At 38.9% G+C, this 20,296-nt stretch overlaps 1 protein-coding gene across 6 annotated transcripts in view; it reads right to left on the bottom strand.

The window, feature by feature from the left end:
• Nucleotides 1–20,296, bottom strand: part of bcl9 (BCL9 transcription coactivator) — an 81,780-nt gene that overhangs the window by 43,425 nt on the left and 18,059 nt on the right. For 3 of the 6 annotated variants that reach the window (XM_061971171.1, XM_061971170.1, XM_061971176.1), the window contains exon 2: nucleotides 15,802–16,013. The exons of the other annotated variants lie outside the window; for them this stretch is intronic. The gene's annotated coding sequence lies outside the window, so the exon portion shown is untranslated. The remainder of the gene's footprint in view (nucleotides 1–15,801; nucleotides 16,014–20,296) is intronic. 6 annotated transcript variants of the gene reach the window in all.

Here is a 20,296-nt window from a genome sequence, read left to right as displayed (position 1 = left end):
TGCCATGAATGTTGCGGCAGTCGCGCCGGCACTGGGCACTCTGGTCGGCTTTGATCTGCATGTCGCACACACTTCACCCTGCACATCTCTGCCCATCTGCACCACAGCCCGGAATGCATGGCTCCTTCTTGGATGCAGTGCCGCTACTTCACACCAGACAGAGAAGCACTTACATGCGCATCAGTAGCCAGGAGGGAACAACCGAACAATCCTTGTTGAAAGTCATGACAACAAACATCCAATTCAAGTGAAACAAAGTCATACTAAAGTGCTTCATTTCTTTAACCCGACATGCCCGACCAGGTAGTTGTCGCAGTGTCTCAGAAGTTACAAAACTAACACCTGTACAAACACACTGGCTGAGTTATTGTTCAAAGCAGCCTCCTTTTGCTTTGGTTTTTCAGTAGACAGGGTTTGTACACCTTTTCCATGGCCAAATTCAAGCAGTTTTTAAGGACTTTCAAGATCAATTTTCCAGTTTTTCCAGTACCCTTCAAAAGGTGAAAACCAGTGTGAATCAATCCATAGCCTTGTTGTTTGAGGTCACCAAATGCTGTCTGTAGGAAAAATAGGGAAAATGTGCTAAAACCTAAGCCTAACATTGAACCAGCAGTTATCACTAACTGAATGGGGCAGAGAAAATGAAGCAGTGTTTCTGTAAGCTATTCAATGTCATTGGTGTTTGCAAACATGTCTCCATTTGTGTTGCTTTACAAATGTCTTGTTCTTTTTCTTACTTACAGCACTCAATGACAACAAACAGCATGGATTGATTCACACCGTATTTGTGCTTGTAAACTGCATAACGTGATATAAATACATGCACCGTCAGAATGTCAATTTCACTCATTTATTAACAAAACTGTTCCACATTAATATAAGGATAATATATAAAAGGAAAATATTTAGTTTGTTTCACAACACCTCAGTCACCTTTCATTAAGCAGATCAAGCCTTATAACTGTGGCTATGATAACAAATCGATTTTTAGTTGAGGGAAGTTCTTATTATAATTTATCATTGACAAACGCTCGCTTTTTTCCTTTCATACCTCGTAATAACTGTTCGTAATTAACATGTAATCTAGCGCTGATCTCACAGTTCTTAGGTCTAGCATGTACCAAAAGGTTAGAAAACCAAACTTTAGCTAACATTAGTTAACTTGTAGGGCTAGTAATCTCTGTGGCTTACCTTTCATATGACTAGAGGGAGCCGACTCTCCCGTTGCGAAAAGCTGGATTTCCTTTTTGCATACTTTGCAGCAGGCTACACGTGGATTTGGTCCATGTTTTATCCAAAGTTTGTATTTGTCATTTTCCATTCAATGTTCATTAAAACGACAACCTCCCGGCATGATGGACAGATGCACCACTGTCCTCTTGGGGGCAACACAGAGCCGTATATGCATGACCACAACCTAATGTAAGGGCTCGTGCAAAGCCAACAGATCAAGCGTGTAGCTTTCATTTTTAAGGAAACTTATTTTATTTTTTTCCATTTTATAATTTGCCTATTGAGTCAGACTGCCGAGAAATATGATGAACATTTACAAGCACTTCACCCAAAATTCAAGCATTTTTCAAACCTTGAAAACACAACATTAAAATCCAAGCATTTTCAAGGTTTTTAAGCACCCGTACGAACCATGTGTAGAGGTCTCGTTTTTACCCTCACATGAGTAAGCATGAATCTTATTGGTTTAGAAAAAGGCAAGCGGTAACTCCATTTTGTAAGAAGAACCCCACCCGCCCCCACACCCCATTTGCAGACCCCTACTTTCCTCCCTCCCTCCCTCGACCCAGTTGCTCCCACACTCCGGCCACATTCCTCCCTCGCTCATGCTGCAAGGATGTCTCCCGGCGGCTAAAAGCATTGTGGGAAATCCCAGCAGCCAGTCCCTGCAGGCCTCCTGGGAGCCAAGCAGCAATATTCTACCCCCTTGCCATAGTGAAATAATTAAAAGAGACCCTAGTGTTTTGACTCGGCACCTTGTATTAAACCACAATGACACCTCAAATATTAGCGTTTTGAAGGCCGCCATCGGGATGACCCACACTGCACAGGCAGGGGGCATTATGACTCCCTTGTATCATTACTTATTTAGTTGACTTGTCAACCGATCCCACAACGCAATGCAGCATGTTCTGAACAAAGTCATGTCAGACATCAATGCAGAGACAGTGGTTTATATTCAGCGGCACTTCCAAATGTCTTTATGATGTCAGAAAAAAACTGAACTTCAAAAACTGAAATCTCTTCTCTCAAAAATTGAGCTCTTTGGTCCAGGGACAAGTATTACTGTGGCAACATCATTTTAAAGGGTCAATTTTGCAGAATAAGGTGTATCTAACAGTGTGATGCTATCTGCTGCCCAACACTACAGAGCAAGGCTATTCAACTGGTGGCTAAATCTGGCCTGGAAATGAAAGAATACCGGCCCCAGGTTCAGTTCGAATCATGGGGGACAAACATTTTGGAGCAGTGTAAACTAGGAATGTAACAATAAACGGTATCAACGGTTGTTAGTATTACCGTTTTAAATGAAAATTTTCAACTCACGGAGTGGTGGAAGCTTTCTCACTTAAATGCAAACATGAAAACAAGAGACATTATGTTTTTCCCCATTAAGAAACAACATATATCAATCTTAAATTATATAGACACATTACTGTCTGAGCAACTAAGCTTCAATTCTATTCAATTGTGCACATCAAACCTACAAGCTTTGCTCACTTAGCACAGCGTGATCGATATACGAGACAGAGGTGTTTTTTCCAATATCATCCATCTGCGGCCACAAAACGCCTCCTTCCTAACATCCGCCCAGTTTCAAAATAAGATCTTAAGTCTGTACAGGTTGTGTAGAACTATCGTAGAAATAACTAAGTAAGCGATCTAAAGAAAGTTAGTCCGAGTTGGTTAAGTTTAGGACGAGGGAAATTAGAAAGACAATAATTATAAAAAGACAAAGTGTGGCGTAACCTGTAATATACTGGCATACTTTTATTTTGAAGACCGAAATGTGGCTACAGGATGTGGCTGCGACAAACCAAATGTGTTACATGGAACTGACATTAAATGAAAGAAAAATAGAAGGACGCCACAGTGCAATAGATTTCATTAGTTGTACACTTTTCATTTAAATAAATCCTAACGTGCTACAGGGCAAACCAATATTTAAAACAATAAAAGCTGATGAATTAATACTGATAAAATACTAAAACAAAAACGCACATCAGTAAAGCTTAAGAAACACAAAACATGCAAAATAGTGGATTTTCTCACAGTGTGTCTATTTTATTATAGTTATTACTTTTTGAGCACATTCAACAATACAGCAATAACGGATAACCGTAATATTTATTCAAATGTCATCTTGTTACATCCCTAGTGTAGTGTAAACACATACGCAGATCCTTGCATTGACATGTTTACCTTGCTAGCAAACATAGAACACTGAGGTCCAAACTTGTGATTGGCACCCCTTTAAATACTCTCTTTTTTGGCAGTTACAATTTTTTTGTAATGTGATTTATTAAGGGTGTAATCAGAATATTGATGGGTTGATTTGTATTCCTTAGATTCAATTACATCAATCTGTATTCGGCAAGTTTGCCTTACGGAAGATAGGTATCGATCCAACATTTTTTAAAAAGGGAATCGTTCGATACAAGAAAATGGAAAACAATAGATTTAAGAACGGCAGACTTTATATGAAGTTTAGCACTTTTAATGATAAGGACGTTAAACAGAATTCAAGTCTCTCTGCCCGTCTGTGCATCCCCATCATTCGGCAAAACTAGAATGGCGGCTAGCTACGGTGGTCGAAAAGGTCACAACAAATGCAAACGCGACAAGACAATATCATAAAGCAACTACACAAAGACTTTCAGCTCCAGCACGGTTGCAAAAGCCACAACAAATACAAACGACACAACACAATAATATAAAACCGCAACACCATTTTAAGCCACAAACGACACACGCAAGGGAAGTGAGAGCGGATCAAGTTACAGCAACAGTAGACTTCCGGAACACAACAACATCAGCAACAAATACATACAAAAGATAGATCAAGAAGGTTATGGAAATTAGGAAACGAGGGGGCCAACACCATCAACAGGGATGAAGGCGCAATCATACTGCTGCACACCTGTGACCCTGTCCTTCACCTTTATTTAGCAGGTAAATCTACTTTTAAAATGTTGGTTACTGTAGTTTTATTGAAAATTGCTTGAATGTTAAAACTGCGAACAGAAAAGGTTTGTTAATTCAACAAAAAATGTTGGTTGTACTCGATTTAAATAAGATGTGAAAGCATTGGCCATTATTGCTGTTTACTTGCTTGTTTGTATCTATAATTTATGTATATCTAATTCCCTGAAAAAAAATAACAGGAATATCGGAAACTTCACCTGCAGTGTCCAGTATTTATTTCACAGTTACCCTGGTTGATTAGTTTTTTGCTAAAAAGTTACTGAATCGATTTCAACACACGGAATTGTTTCATAATGTATCGTTTAAAAAAAAATTCCCGTCCCTGAATCGTATAGCAACCAAAAATTCTGAATCGAATCGTTGTTAAAACAAATTATTACACCCCTATGATTTATGTAACTGAAGTGTTGTTGTAGCTTGTTTACTTCAGGTGCAGTCAGTTGTCCTTTGTTCAACTTCTTTGATCATATTTGCCGTGTTCCTCAAGGTTCCATTTTAGGTCCTCTCTTTTTCATCACTTTCTTGCTGGCCACTATTCAGCTGGTGGCCAGCGAGTTCAGTTGAAAAAAAACTTGTCAGAGACTCACATTATCATAACAGATTCTTAAAAAACATTGAGTGCTGTGATACAGATGCTTTTTTGACTAGCTTTTTTGCAGAGAGTCCTTAAAAACAGCAGAGCACTCCTGTAACTCTGACAAAATAAACAGACCAAAATCAAATGTCTACCGCAGAGGAAGCTGGTTCTCCTGAAAATATACAAAATAAGAGTATAACTGAAGGGAGAAGTCTGGCTGGTCTTCAGCTTTCAGGAAACGTGGCCCCTAAAACAATTTAGTTGAATATCCCGGCTATAGAGGCAACAGGAGGCTTCCTGCCCATCACCCATTATTATGTCCTCTGTTGCTGTGTTTGTCAAACAACTTCCACAAGACTCGCGAACACAACTCAGTAATGCAGCACATGTGCAACCATCCTCTCACATAAAAAAACCCAATGCAACACTCTTGAGGGAATCTGAGCCAGACTGTGTCCCTGAATTACCCCAGTTTGCATGAGTGTGTCATTCCTGAGGAATTTTAAACACACTGCCTAAGACCTGCCCAATTAAATATACAGGCATAGATGAATATATGCGTGCGCGCACACACACACACACACACACACGCACACACACACACACACACACACACACACATTAAATACCACGGCACTTACGAGTCGGTACTTATTTGTACCAATAACGTCGGAGCGACACTGAAAACCTCACCGCTGTTTTACAGTTGCGACAGAGTTTGCCAACTTGTGCTCTTTTCTCTCCCAAGTGGGACCTCTCTACAACATGCCATCTCTGCTCTGCCATTAGCCACATGTTAAATGTGGTAAAGAACAAAGTACAGCACTGGCAAACCAGAGCAGATAGATGTTTGTAACACTTCAATACAGGGAGGCAAATCACAGCATCTGCCAATCCACATAAAAATGCCAATTAGACTGTGACACGATTCCCCATTAACCACATTTAACTACACACAATAAAAATAAGTCCCATCCCTTCACACAATCATGTCAGGTGATGATTACAGAGATAAAACAACTTTATCGTGTTACTTGTAAAGTTAGCTTTGCTTACTCTAAACGTACTGTAAACCTTTATGCTCAATCGAGTAATCACACAACTCTACAGACAGTCCTGCATTTAAGTGTTTAGGAATTACGGCATAGTCAGCAAAAACAAACAGGATCAAACATGCTGGTCTTAGACTTAAACAGTCCAGACTCGAGGTGTGGCACCTTTTTGGTTGTCAGTTTAATAGCAACAGAATAAAACAACAATGTGAGGCAACAACTAAACGGTTGTTTTGTGAGGTAAGCACCCCTGCATTTATACACTGTACAGTGGCGTTGTAACTTGTAACACTAAGAATGTAGCCTCATTAGAGTGACGTGTTTCAAAAACCAAAGGCCGAAACGTAGCTTTATCACGTATGACCAAGGAACAGCACTACCACGTGGCGAAAAGAACAACAGAAAATAATATAAATCCCAACAACCCTTTAGAGTTCAATCAGGCAGCAGACAATAACAACACAGAATCCATCGATGCTTTCGACATGACATAACAGCTCAGCTTGGGGGAAACCCCTCCCCCACACCCACTTCTCCTGCCGGGGCAGGTGGACCGTCAGTCCATCTGCCACACAGCTGCCAATCACAGTAGAGAAACATCAAAACAGATTGAAGCGTGTGCGTTCCGTCTGACACTTTCCCCGCAGATCCATAGACCCCACACCCACACATACTCAGGAGAATACCCATTTCCACCAAGCAGCACGGTTTGCTAAGGTGAACCCGAATCTGGTGAGATGCCAGTATTTTGATTATCATAAACGCTCTGATTAACCACCCATTTTCCTGTGGTGCATGGTCTACACGAGCAATAAACGGCCATGGTCTCTAATTAGCGCCAGGTCAAAAAACATTAGCATGAACAGATGTGGCTGTAGGCAACCACCTGTTGTAGCTTTTATTAACGCTACAAGATGGCATTAGCTGCATTTGAAATTGAAAAAAAAAAAAGTGGAATGTACTGAACTGTACTACACATGAACTGCCACAATATAAAAAAGCCGCACCCACCAAATTTTAGAACAAATAAATATCCATCCATCCATCGGCCACCGTGTGTCCCTCTTGTTTACATATATTAGCTGTCCCGGACTATAATCCGCAGCTATATACCAGTACAAAAGATTTTGTAAATGTTTATTTACATATCCTAATTGTTTCCAAACAGTGCCTGTCACATGGCAGTAAAATGGTTGAACAAACAAAACAGAAGTCATCGTCATGGACCCATTAGCTGCGAAAGCTAGCTCTCTAATCAGCTAAACAGTCTCAATAACACCACGGTGACCTTTTGGTTAATTTACGAAACTGAAATAATACAAAAAGAATGCTATTGTAAGTTAACAATACTAACACAAACACGTGTAAACGTGTGGGCATATTCGCTAATGCTAACGTTGCTAGCTTGATTACATTATGACAGCACAAGGTTTGCCCTTAATATATTTGATTGTGGCGGTGCGCCACGGAAAAATATTAGCCGCCACACTTAACAAGTGTGACGTCAGGCTATCTGCACCTTGAGTTGCTTTTCGTCGAGGACGGGGAGCGACAGTAGTAAAGAGTATCCTAACAAGAGTACAGTCTACAATAACACCAGAAATAGATGATAGATTAGTTGTCAGTTGTTTTTTAATTAAGAAATTGCGACGAAAATAATTGGAGAAATCTTTAGGAATTTTTTTTTAACTCTCAATAAAGTACATTGTACAATAAGTAGCAACAATTGAAAAATTGACCAAAACGATATTATGTAAGACAAATATATACGTTAATACTATAATTAAAAAAACAGATTTGTTTTAAATGTATGTATACATTTGTTTAACCTTTTTAAAGAAAGCAGGCATCTAGCCACGCCCCTAACCATGCCCCCAATCTAGGGGAAACCCTGTAGCACGTACAAATATGCATGAAAACACTCCTACAGACATCACACATGGGACGGTTTAGTAAGTATGAATTGTTTTAGTTATATTGTAAAACTTACAAACGTTTCTTGGAGTGATGAATGAAGAATTATTTCGAGCAGAAACGAAACAAGAAGTATATTTTTAGCCCGCAGCACCTGCAGTGAGCGAACTTGTCTAAAAGATGGCGCCATAACACAAACAATAACACACCTTTTTAGTGTCTGTCGGTGTTCTATGAAAACTATTTGTTTAATCCAAAACATTTTGGTCTTCAGCGAAAAAAATACATCAATTAGCCACACCGTTTTACAAGTCGCAAGGTTCAAAGCGTGGGAAAAAAGTAGCGGCGTACAGTCCGGAAAATACGTTAATAAACTGGTGATAGTCCCACCACAGTCAGCAAAGAAGTTGATCAATTGCAGTCATTTATGAATGGTTAGTCTCAGATGGGTGACTTTCCCACAGCACGCAAAGTAACGTCATATATATGTATGAAATTGTTTGTGTGTGTGCGCACGGGGGAGCGCATGGTTGCCAATTTGCACTGCCTCCATCTCTGACGCACAACATGTGTTAATTTGAGAGAATTGGTGGCCATTTTTGAGTGTGTGCAGGCTGGCATGCTAAAAATATCACTGAAGCATTAACAAGAAATGCCCCGTCGGGTTTTAAGTGCACACCCAATTGCGGCATCGTTACTGTTTAGGTTCAGTCCGTCAGAGAGGCCACTGGATAACACAATGTGGTTAGGGTGTCAACGTTTTGGTGAGACGGCAAAAGAGAGCCATGGAAAACATTGGTTGTATTAACATATTTGGGGGATTATTACTTCAGCCAAGGTTATATTTCCTTCAATTTCTCAGTCAGCACCACGCCAAAACAACTTTTCACGTCTTTTGGGGGGCTAAGACTGAGGAAGCATTTTCCATCACACTCACATGCATACATTACAATAATTAGTCTTTCTCAATGAAAAAAAAAAGCCAAATGACAAAAGTCAACCATATGTAGGGTAAGCCTGACACCTCAAGTCATGTTCCATTTACCGGTACTAGTATGAGTATCTGTGCTGAAGTGCATTACCTGGCCCCAAAAGTTGGAAAATCACAACGCCTCCTTCCGCATTTTATTATTGCTAACTCCCATCTCCTCAACACAGTATACATAACCAGAAAGACTGAAAATAAGCCACTAAATTAAAGCTCACGGTACACTTGCAAATGCACAAGCACACACAATGTCCTCCAGTCACAGATATTATTGACAGCTGATTCCCTTATACAACAGAAAAAACCAGACAGACTCAAAATAATCTAAGTCAAAGTAGGGATGGGCAATATGGCCTAAAATCTATATTGCGATGCAGTATATTGCAGCCTCTTGTGATAACAATATATATCACAATATATTATTTTGGCATATAAATAATGATACAACCATTTCAAAACTGGTTACTCATTTGGCTGCTGACAAATCGGGTGGCATATCGTGTCATTTCCAGTTGTATTATTTTGTCAAAGCTATTAATCTACTTGCTAATTTATTGTTAATATCTGGTTACTTTCTGTTGTAACATGGTTCTATTTAAACTTCTGTTAAAATGTAACAAGCACTTATTTTTTGTTTGGATACTTAACATTAGTTTTAAGCCATACTACACATTTGGGTATCAATCCAATACCAAGTAGTAACAAGGGCGGTATTGCTTGGATTTTACTCACGGCTCACATCCCGCCCATTAAATATGTGTGGTGGTCAAGCTAGCTCTGTTCTCAATGGGTACTTGGTGCCATTTAGCGTTTCTCAATTAAAAAATGTCCCATGCTTGTCTTGTTTCCCGTTGTACGAATCGTTCAAATTGCACAATGGATAAACGTTTCTTCAGAGTTCCTAGAGGGGTAATCAAAAAGGGCGGATAAGTGCAAGATTTTACAAAACGACGAGAAAAGCATGCAGCTCACACTCCAGTCCAAGGGAGCAGAGTCGAAGAATGCATGAGTTTGCAGTGATCACTTCGTTAAAGGTTTGTTTGATATACTGTACTTATAACTTTTATTATTTCCCATTTAAGTATTATCTTGATATTATTTGTATTTCTTAAGCACATTTTTGTTACGAGTGTTTCGAAAAGCACCAACTCGGTGAGTCTAAATAAAAGAAAACAAATGTAAGCAAAACCTAAAAGTGTTAAGCTTTTACCAAATGCAACAATCATAAATGAAGCTTTCAGCACAAACACAATGATGACATCTATAGTTATATTTTGATTAATACCGGAAAAACACCGAGCAAAAACGATGTATATCAATCTGGGAGAATCTTGATACCAATGTCCTTGACCCAGCCGCACACAAAGAAGTTGTAGACCTCCATACTTTACCAAGTTTTCATCTGTTTTGTAGTGTAGGCACAATAGTTCGATATGTCTGGGAACGCGACCGACATATAATCCTCAATATCACTAGACAAATATTTTTATTTTTAATAAGGTATAGGGATCTATTCCATTGCATAGTTTGATTCTTTGCTTGTCTCTGCTTTTTGCAGGAAGATTTAAGCCTGTTATGTACTGCGATAGTTCGCACGCTGCTTGCTGTACAACAGCCATCTTGGATTGGTTTTCACTTCCGGGAAGAAGTTGTACCAATGCTGATACTGATACTTCAAATGTTCAAGATCATTGAATGATTTAATTTCTAATCACAATGATATTCAGACAAAAACACAGGATGGCGATGTACCAATATCGATAGAATATTCAAATACTTTCCTACTATTGGCTCTGATTTAAATCATTTGCCTTTAAAGCCCTCCTGTATCCAGATACTTATTTCCCTAGATTGTAAACAATAACAAAAACAACAAAAGATTTTCTGATAATAAAAAATATCCATCTGTCCACTGCAGTATCGACCATTTACAGATCAAGAGGATGGGTCAAATGCAGAGGACAAATTTCACCACACCTAGTGTGTGTGACAATCATTGGTACTTTAACTTAACTTTAACTTTCATATACTTGGTATTGTTACTGTCAATATTTGTATTAATCTGCCCATCTTTGTTTGAAAGGCTTTAAATTGCAATTACCAGGTGACATATCTGCCTACGGTGTGTAGTGTAGCATGTTTAGCTATTCCTCGTTGTCTGGGGATGACACTTGTAAGAAAATGAACTTATTTGTAGCTGATTTTAGAAGGGATTTCGGGGGGACATTAGCCGCCAGCGAGGACGCTACATTGCGTTGAGGACAAGATTGTTCGTTTGTTACTGTAAAATTTGCGAGACACAGCTAAAGTGGGCCGTCAACATGTATTATCATGATATAACAATAGTATTAAAAGCAATCGTCAGCCAGATTTATATAATTTATATCATATATTGTCTATATTGTGCAAGCCTAAGTCAAAGCTAATTGTTGGCTTGCCCATGCATAACCAAAGAGAAGCACGCCTTCTCTCGCCAGTTATTAATAATAGCTGCACACCTTGCACAATGGAAATTACAGGAAAGACTTCAAATAATCCCCAAAGTCAAAGCTCACTGGCTCATGCATGAGCACGCGAGTTAGATACAAGCAATGATTTGTTGCCCATTTTACAGTGGTTCCATCTTAAAAGCTCAAAATCCAAAAAATAAACACCTATAGGGCTACAATTAGTTGACTAATTTGATTAGAAAGGGGCTTCGATTTAAATTTTGTTGGAACGCTAGCAGCCTCCAGGCAGCCGCCAAACCGCTACAATAAGTTTTTTAATTGCTGTATTACACAATCCTGCAATATTGCGGACACATGCCCTGGTGGAAACGCAAGCCTGATCAGGACCATACTGTAGCAAACTGAACTGTACCGCTTGGTGGCGTAAGTATAGATGCTATTAACATTGGTGAAAGGTAGAGAGTGAAATTCATCATTTTAGCATTGCAATGAATGAGATGTGAGCCCCCCTGTAACGCACTCCACTCGCATAATGCATGTCTGTGTGGCTTTTTAAAGTAGAAAACTCACAGACACACACACAAACAAATGCAAGGGAAACATGACAGGACCAGATACAAAGAACAGAAAATAAATCCTGTGCTGCCTTCCTTTAATATAATTTTTTGTACTCCCGCGTGTCCTTCACCGCCCCTGCGGTTTTCCGTTAACATGGGATTAGATAGCAGATAAATAAACTGCGAGGGTTTTCAGGAAGAGCAGCGTGACCGTGTTTCGTCCCACCGCGTGTGTCCAAATCTGAGAGAAAAAGACCAAACAAGCTGATAGATCAAGTGGCACAAAGTAAACTATGGAGGTCCCTTTTCCTCTAGAATAATTATCAACCTTGTACTACTCAAGGGGCTCCCACTTAGCGATGAAAGCGTCTTCACAGATTAATGTCAAAGAGGTGGCTGGCCCAATAAGTAGACGCATAGTCTCCCATCTTGTTGCTGCTGTATGGAAGAGACGCTCGCTGCCATGCAAAGATAACGTCACCCAAGCAGGATATTTATGCTCGAAAAAAGCAAAATAAAGAGATAGCGGGTAAACTAGTGTGTTGAGACTCCGGTTGACTGGAATTTAAATGTATTTTAGGGAGTTCAGAAGTCGCACATTTGGGACTATTTGGACAAGTGTTCCAGCCAAATTATCGCCACAAGTCTGACGAGAATCAACAAGCTCGGACGAGACAAAACTCTGTTGTATATTCGTGTGTACTCTTCAAAGAAAATTTTATTGAATATCAACCCAAAAGGTAACAATAACAACACATTGGATCATTGTCCCTACATTTTTGCACTTTCACAAGGGTTAATATAAACCAATATAAACGGTAATGATTACACACTCTAGCCATGTCCCGCAAAATTGGGAGCAAAAAGCTGTGACGAACTTGTCATCAATGAAATGTAATGTCCTCCTGACAGCGGTGGCGAGCTCGCACGGCGAAAGAATGTCCATACACAGAGCAGAACCGCTTCTAATGGTGCGTTCCAATTGTCAGAATTTCCTGGTTCCTAGTCGGAAGTCAGAATTTCTAAGTTCCTAGTCTGAAATTTCAAGTGGAAATCACCCCGAGGTCGGCTTTCCTATTGGTCCTCACCACCCCTGAGTTGGCTTCAAAGATGGCTGTTCTGGTTGTAAACAATCATAGAAGCTTCTGTGATATCTGTTATTAGCACTTCTAACTAGTTTTTGTTGCACTAAATAAACAGCTCTGATACATTTATATATTACTTAAAAGAAAATTGGTTTTGTTTTATAAAAGTCTACCCAAACATTTCAGTATCCAACACTTCTCTTTTCAAAAGTATATAGGAATCTACATCAATAATATGATTTGCCTAAGAGGCCAGACAGGACAGATTAAAAAAAAAAATATATATATATATATATATATATATATATATATATTTTATATATATATATATATATATATATATATATATATATATATATATATTTATGTGACTTATTCGAAAAATTACTTTTTTTGACCCCCCTAATATTTTTCCAACTTCCGAGGTTAATGGATCCTTGCCTCTATGATGGCAAATAAACAAAATTAGACAAAAAGTACTCACTGGAGTACAAGGATAAGCTGAACATGCGACACGTGTAGTAAGAAAGAGCAGGAGGAGACATGAAACCATGCTAACCGCTAAGGTAGCTTGTAAACTTTAACAGAAGTATGGCTGGAACCACATTACAGTGGAGAATAACCAGCTATGAACAGGAAATTAGCAAGTAAATAAATAATAGCCTCGGGAGAATACTAACTACACAGAGAAACAACACTAAGCATACACGTCCGAAAACAATGCGATACATTATCGTGTACTTGAACAGCCATAGGAGGAACAACTTGTAACTTGTTTTGACATAGTTCCTAGATCCTTTACATGCCAAATATTATTTTGTAATATTGTTATCGCATGAGGCCGCAATGTATACAACAAAATGGATTTCAGTCTGTATCGCCTATCCATACTTTTTAACATAGTAAATGTTTAAACCCTAAAACACTATACTTCTATTTACATTATTTCTTATAGTGAAACTTTAAAACATCAACAGATAAAAGGTTAAACAGTCGCCTAAAAATTAATTCCTTGATTCTACTGTACCATATTTGTGAGTTTGATCACTTCCGAGTAGAGCCGCACACTTAATCAACATCCAATCGACATTGAGGTTTTAATTTCAGTGATAAATAAAGTGTTTTTGACACATTTAAGTGACAGACATGTTTGCCAATCAGAATTGTTGAGCTTCGCGTTTGTTCATTTCTCGCTTCAAACAGGGAGAAAGATGTCTCACTCTGGGTATTGCTCTCAGCACCTGATAGCCTTTACTTAACAGTAGAATTATCTGAATGCAGTGAGCCCTCTTTTCAGTCATTCACAATATTTGTCTTGGTGGGAGGAAAACAGGGTGCCATTTTTACACACACAGGAAGCCCAAACAGAGAACCTCGCGACTCACCACTGAGAAGTTTCGCCAAGTAACAGAAATTAGGAGGGAAAAAAATATGATTACAAAGCCAAATGTCCCATTGTGGTAATATTTCAGCTTCAAATTGGTTGGGCAATATACGCCCATCCACACGGACGAATAAGTGAGAATGCCGTGATTACATGATGGCAACAAACAAAAAGACAACGTCCGACCTCATTTTTCAAACTGGGAAAAACATACACTTTAAAATGTTCAATATTTATTTAAGTTAAAGTTTTGCTTACAGAAATCAAAGTCCATTTTATATTTTTGTTTGTGTATTTATTTAGGATAAAGTTATTTGTCTTCCAAATACAGTACAATGGTAAACATATCTACAATAATGAGAAATTAAAGTTCATATCCTTTTAAATGGTTACTTGCATTATTATCATATATTATGATTACATTACAATATAAACACTATAGTTTTTATCGGTTAATCATTTCTCCAGTTTAAGAGCATGATGTAGACCAAGGGTCTCAAAACTACGACACACGGCCAGCGTCCAAAATCTGACCCGCGGTAAGTCCAAAGTTAATTTTTTTTTTTAATCTGTTTCATTCTAATTCATTTTATACTGCTTTTTACTCTCGGTGTCTCCTAGCCGCTCAGGCAAATTAAAGTTAAAAGTTAGAGTACCAATGACTGTCACACACACACTAGGTGTGGCGAAATTATTCTCTGCATTTGACCCATCACCCTTGATCACCCCCTGGGAGGTGAGGGGCAGCAGCGGTGGCCATGCCCGGGAATCATTTTTGATGATTTAACCCCCAATTCCAACCCTTGATGTTGAGTGCCAAGCAGGGAGGTAATGGGTCCCATTTTTATAGTCTTTGGTATGACTCGGCCGGGGTTTGAACTCACAACCTACCGATCTCAGGGCGGACACTCTAATCACTAGGCCACTGAGTAGATCATATTGTCTAAAAATGCATTTTCCCATCGATAACGTGACGGCAAGTGCGCGCTCTTTCAGTCAATTAGTGTGTGAGGAATATATATATAGCCCGGCCCCCGGGCCAAATTGTTTTAACCCAATGCGGCCCCTGAGTCAAAAAGCTTGGGGACCCCTGATGTAGACGCAAGCCCTGAGTCTGCATAAAGCCAAATATGTTTTTAAGTAAATTATTGCATATTGTTCTGTGTGGTACCTTGAGACAAGAATATCTTGATTGACAAATCAAGTCGCAGTCGCAATTTTGGAGAGAAAAATCGCAATTAGGTTTTTTCTCAAAATCATGCAGCCCTACTTCCGAGTGTTAAGAGTTTTGAGTACTTCAGGGTGGAAGTGTTTGCATCAATTTATCATTCTAAAAGGTGGTTAACTTATTTGTATACTAAAGCTAGTTAGTCGGTGTTAGTTAAAGCAGTTTTGTGTTTACGTTGCATTAGTTTGAGCCAGGAACACATTATTTTGCATTTCCAGTACTTTCAACGAGGAATGTGAACAATTCCGAGCTTACAAGCATCCCAGGCGAGATTTCGGTCAACCTTAAAGCATTAGATGTAACAGAAACTTAAAATATCCAAAGGATAGAGCAGCAGAGTTGCCTTACCTCATAAGCCCCCCCTGCCCTTTGAGCAGGGCCTCATATGGAGGGACCAGGCCTCCCTCAGGTCCCCTGCGCGCTGATGTGTACTCGCCACCGGAGCCCTTGCAGTCAGCCCCCCTCCTCCTTGGAGGGTGTGTGTGTGTGTGTGTGTATGTGTGTGTGTGTGCAGGAAGCTGGCCCACTCACGACACCCTACAGCCACAAGTCATTCACACCTGCAACACACACGGAGAGAGAGAACTTTGCTCACGGGGTGACAAGCAAACAAGCCCAAAACGGCAAAGTAAAGCACTCAGTCAGTCATGTTGACATGACAACATGGAGCAAACATACAAGCAGTGCAAAGTTGAGGTCACTGACTGCGTTTGCGAGCTCCTTCTGGAAGCCAGAGTCACACTTCCAAGGGATGCGCACATAAATGTTGTGCTCTCCTCTTTACAATACATATACAGTATGTGCAATATACAGGCAATAAGACTGACATAATGAAACAGCAGCAGCGTAGAAGTGGTAAATTGGCAGAACCTGTGTGCATCACATAAACCATGCAAGCTGACAGCGGTGTTGCTTAGCAATCGAGAGGACCTGTAGTCCTCTAATAAGAAAGTGTGCCTTGTATGCATGGAGACCGAGCCTGGACGTCACACTAAAGAGTCTGTATTTGCTTTCATAGGACTCAATCCAACACACATTCATGTCATTTAATAGCAATTACTTCCATGCGTTGAAATGCAATACAACATGTTAACCAGTGGAAACTGTGGTTGACATATTGTGTATTATGTGGTAAATCAATGATTGAACCACGCTGTGTTTGTCAAATTTGATGCAAATTTTCCGTATTAAAGAAGTTTTTATTCTACACTTCCTGCAACACTAAATTGGCCCGAGTGAGTGGGAATGTCGTCTGTCTATCTGTGTTGGCCCTGCGAGAAGGTGGCGACATGTCCAGGGTGTACCCCGCCTTCCGCCCGTGTGCAGCTGGGAAAGGCTCCAGCACCCCCCGTGACCCCATAAGGGACAAGCGGTAGAAAATGGATGCACTTCCTTGTGGTGTATATGACATGTGATGGTGGTTCTTTGGTGAAATTGTTGCACAGATTATGTTTTACAGACTGTTTTCAAGCCGCTTTCTGACCATCTCAGGATGTAGCGATTTGTGGGTGGTCTTATTTAAGTTTCTCCACTTCGACAGCGTCTTCTCTCCGCCATTTTTGTTGTAGTTTTTAGCGCTTCCATAGCGAGTCTGGTGATGGATTAAGTTTGAACTATACGCCACTTTTTTTAAGAAATGGCAACAGCAGAGAATGCATGGGCAAGCCAGTCTGACCCACAACAAGAGGATAGCAAAAAGAAGGAGCTTATCAAAAACATTTTGGGTAAATTATACCATTAATGGAGAATCTGCTGACATCATACTTGGAAAAAACTTCAACAAATTTGAAATGGAATTTCAAATTTTTGGGGACATATGCAGATCCCAAATACACAATAGCAGATACCAATAGGTAAGAAAAGTTGGTTCTGCATACTAGGGCCCCTTTAATAAACCTTAAAGTGTCAAAGCTGTTATTTCTTAAGACATATCGCACAAGACCTAATGGGGCTTCAGTTCAGCGAGCAGAAATAAATCTCAGTGGGTTTTCGATTTCGTGTCTTGTATTACACAAAAAGGAGTCACCTTAATGTACCAGTAGAGTGGAAAAACAAGTGGCCTCTATATTGAAGCTATTGTCATATATATCTGATGTATGAAAACAAAAGACTTATAAAGTTTGCGAGTAAATTAGATTAAAATATTATCAATCTCACAATGATTCCCCAAGCCATTTTGAGAGACAATGAGCTAGCCAGACATGTCATCGCATGACGTAGAGGTAGAAACCACAGATTCCTTCATCACCAACAACAATGCAAATCATGCAGACTTTATGAGAACCAACAACGATTACTTTGGAAACAATTATGATCCATGAAAATATATTGTTGATCCTGACTATAAGGAGGATGAGCTACAAGTTTTAGAAGCTCTGCTAAACAGGTCCAGCTTTAGTGAAACACTAAGCATCATGTAGCAGTATTGATAAGTGCTTAACAAGAAATATAAACTACAAACATAAAACAATAGCTTACTGCAGTGGTTCTTAACCTTGTTGGAGGTACTGAACCCCACCAGTTTCATATGCGCATTCACTGAACACTTCTTTAGTGAAAAATAAAATGTTTTTTTTTTTCAAATTCAAGACAAAGTTATATGTTTTTTTATTGGTGCACAAAATGAACCGTGCATGAACATCACCTTGTTCAAGGAACAAAACCAACAAAGTGCATTAACTCACAACAAATTACACACCTTACACACATTACCATGAATTGATTAACGTGGACCCCGACTTAAACAAGTTGAAAAACGTATTCGGGTGTTACCATTTAGTGGTCAATTGTACGGAATACTGTATGTACTGTACTGTGTAAACTGTACAGTTTCATATAATGTATTCTCTTCCTTTGCAATTTGCTAGTAAAAGTTTCAATCGATCAATCAAACAACCTGCAAATCAGATGGAAAATTAGAGGGAACATTGTTTGGGGGTATCCATAATACGCTGATAGGGAGAAGGTTTTATTTACACGATATGTCGGATGTGTCTTTACCTCCGTGGCGGAGGCTCCGCCGAACCCCTGAGGCCGACTCACCGAACCCCTAGGGTTCGATCGAACCCAAGTTAAGAACCACTGGCTTACTGTATAATGTCTGCTCTTACTTCGATGACGACTGGCAGGATGTCCATAGCTTCCCATTTAGATGAACAATTAATCACAATGCACACGAAGTGTTAACAAGGAAAAGACTTTGTCTTAAGCTGTGTGTGTTTGTCTCCACCTCCGGGTATAAACTGAACGTCAGAGATGAACAACTTCTGGATTTATGGATAAATCCTTCTAATATCCAGATGAGAGGCTTGATTTACAATCTAGAATAACGTTGACGAGCCGAGACGCAATGATACGGGAGCATCAGGACATGGCGGCCAGCTCACAGTAAAGCAGCAGAGGGCTACTTAGCTGTGTTTTCAATCCGCCGCAAAAAATAATTTGTCTGCGTTAGTGCTTATAATAACATCCCTAAAATTTGGTTAATATTCAGGCCACAATATGTATAGAGTATTGCATGGCGGGTTTTGGATGGTTATTTAGAGGGTTTTGTGGGCGGAATAGATAGCCCCCATTGATGGACTATTTATTTATTTATTGCATTAAAAAAAGAAAAGTGTATGTGTTGATGTCTTATATAGGGATTGTGAATGATAGACAGCACATCACTCAGTAATTTTTGCGTATTTCCAGTATGACTGATCTGATACTATGGTCATAGTGCAGAAGTGTTACTCCAATGACGCCAATCTACGAAAATTACCGGAACATTCAAAATGGCTGACTGAATTTGTGCCATTTTGTGATGTTTAGACAGTATTTTCACATACTTTGCGGATTGTTAATACAATTGGATATGGTTTAATGGATACAATGAAACCCAATTAGGCATATAAAGTCAACTTGTTTTTCCACTCTAATTGTACTTTCTGTTAAATAAAGCGTTAGCTGCCAGCCAGCTCTCTAGCAACGAGATAGCTGCTTTTTGCCTTTGAGTGTTTTGTTCATTTCACGGTGATGAACTTCTTTTTATTTGTGACTATTAATGTTCCAAAAACATTAGTCCATCTGTGACTGTGCAACTTTATTTCACACCCGCACTTTGTTTTGTTGAAGAAGTGTTGTTGTTCTGACAGCGGTCAACCTCTTTTTACACCCATAAAGCAATTAAGAATGTGAAAATATTTAAAACACTGCATGTACGTTTATTAAGGTTTTTATAACGAGAAAAAAGTGTGTCAACTAAGGCTGCAGCTAACGATTATTTTTCTATCGATTAATCTATAGATTTTTTTTTTCTTTCGATTAATCGGTTAATCTATAGATTTTTTTCGATTAATCTATAGATTATTTTTTCTTTTACCGATTATTTTTTATTTAAAATGAAGATGAAAAAATAAATGTAGGCCAGTTTTTTTCAAAAGGCATGGCTTTTATTTACAAAAAAAAAAGTATGGCCACTCAGTCAACATTGACAACAACATGACAAAATATTCTGTAACAATGTAAACATTTAAAACTTTTAACATTTAACAAAATTAAAAGTAGCTTATTTGCTTTTTAATGTGCAAATATAAAAGTAAACATCCAGTGCAATCTTAATATTCTGCAATAGTATAAGCATTTCAAAAGTAAAAGTATTGCTTATTTGCTAAAATGTGCAAAAATAAAGATAAACATCCAATACAAAAAAGTGCAAAACGAAATATTCTGTAACAGTGTAAACATTTCAACAAAAGTAAAAGTATTGCTTATTTTGCTTAATAACACAACAATGATAGTATGATTAAAGTGAAAGTTAATTGTTGGTTTGTACATAGTATATGTAACTGTTAATGTTGTA

Source organism: Nerophis lumbriciformis, linkage group LG13, assembly GCF_033978685.3.
Source record: "Nerophis lumbriciformis linkage group LG13, RoL_Nlum_v2.1, whole genome shotgun sequence".
Taxonomy (NCBI): Eukaryota; Metazoa; Chordata; class Actinopteri; order Syngnathiformes; family Syngnathidae; genus Nerophis; species Nerophis lumbriciformis.
This window is presented reverse-complemented; position numbering and strand designations above follow the sequence as displayed.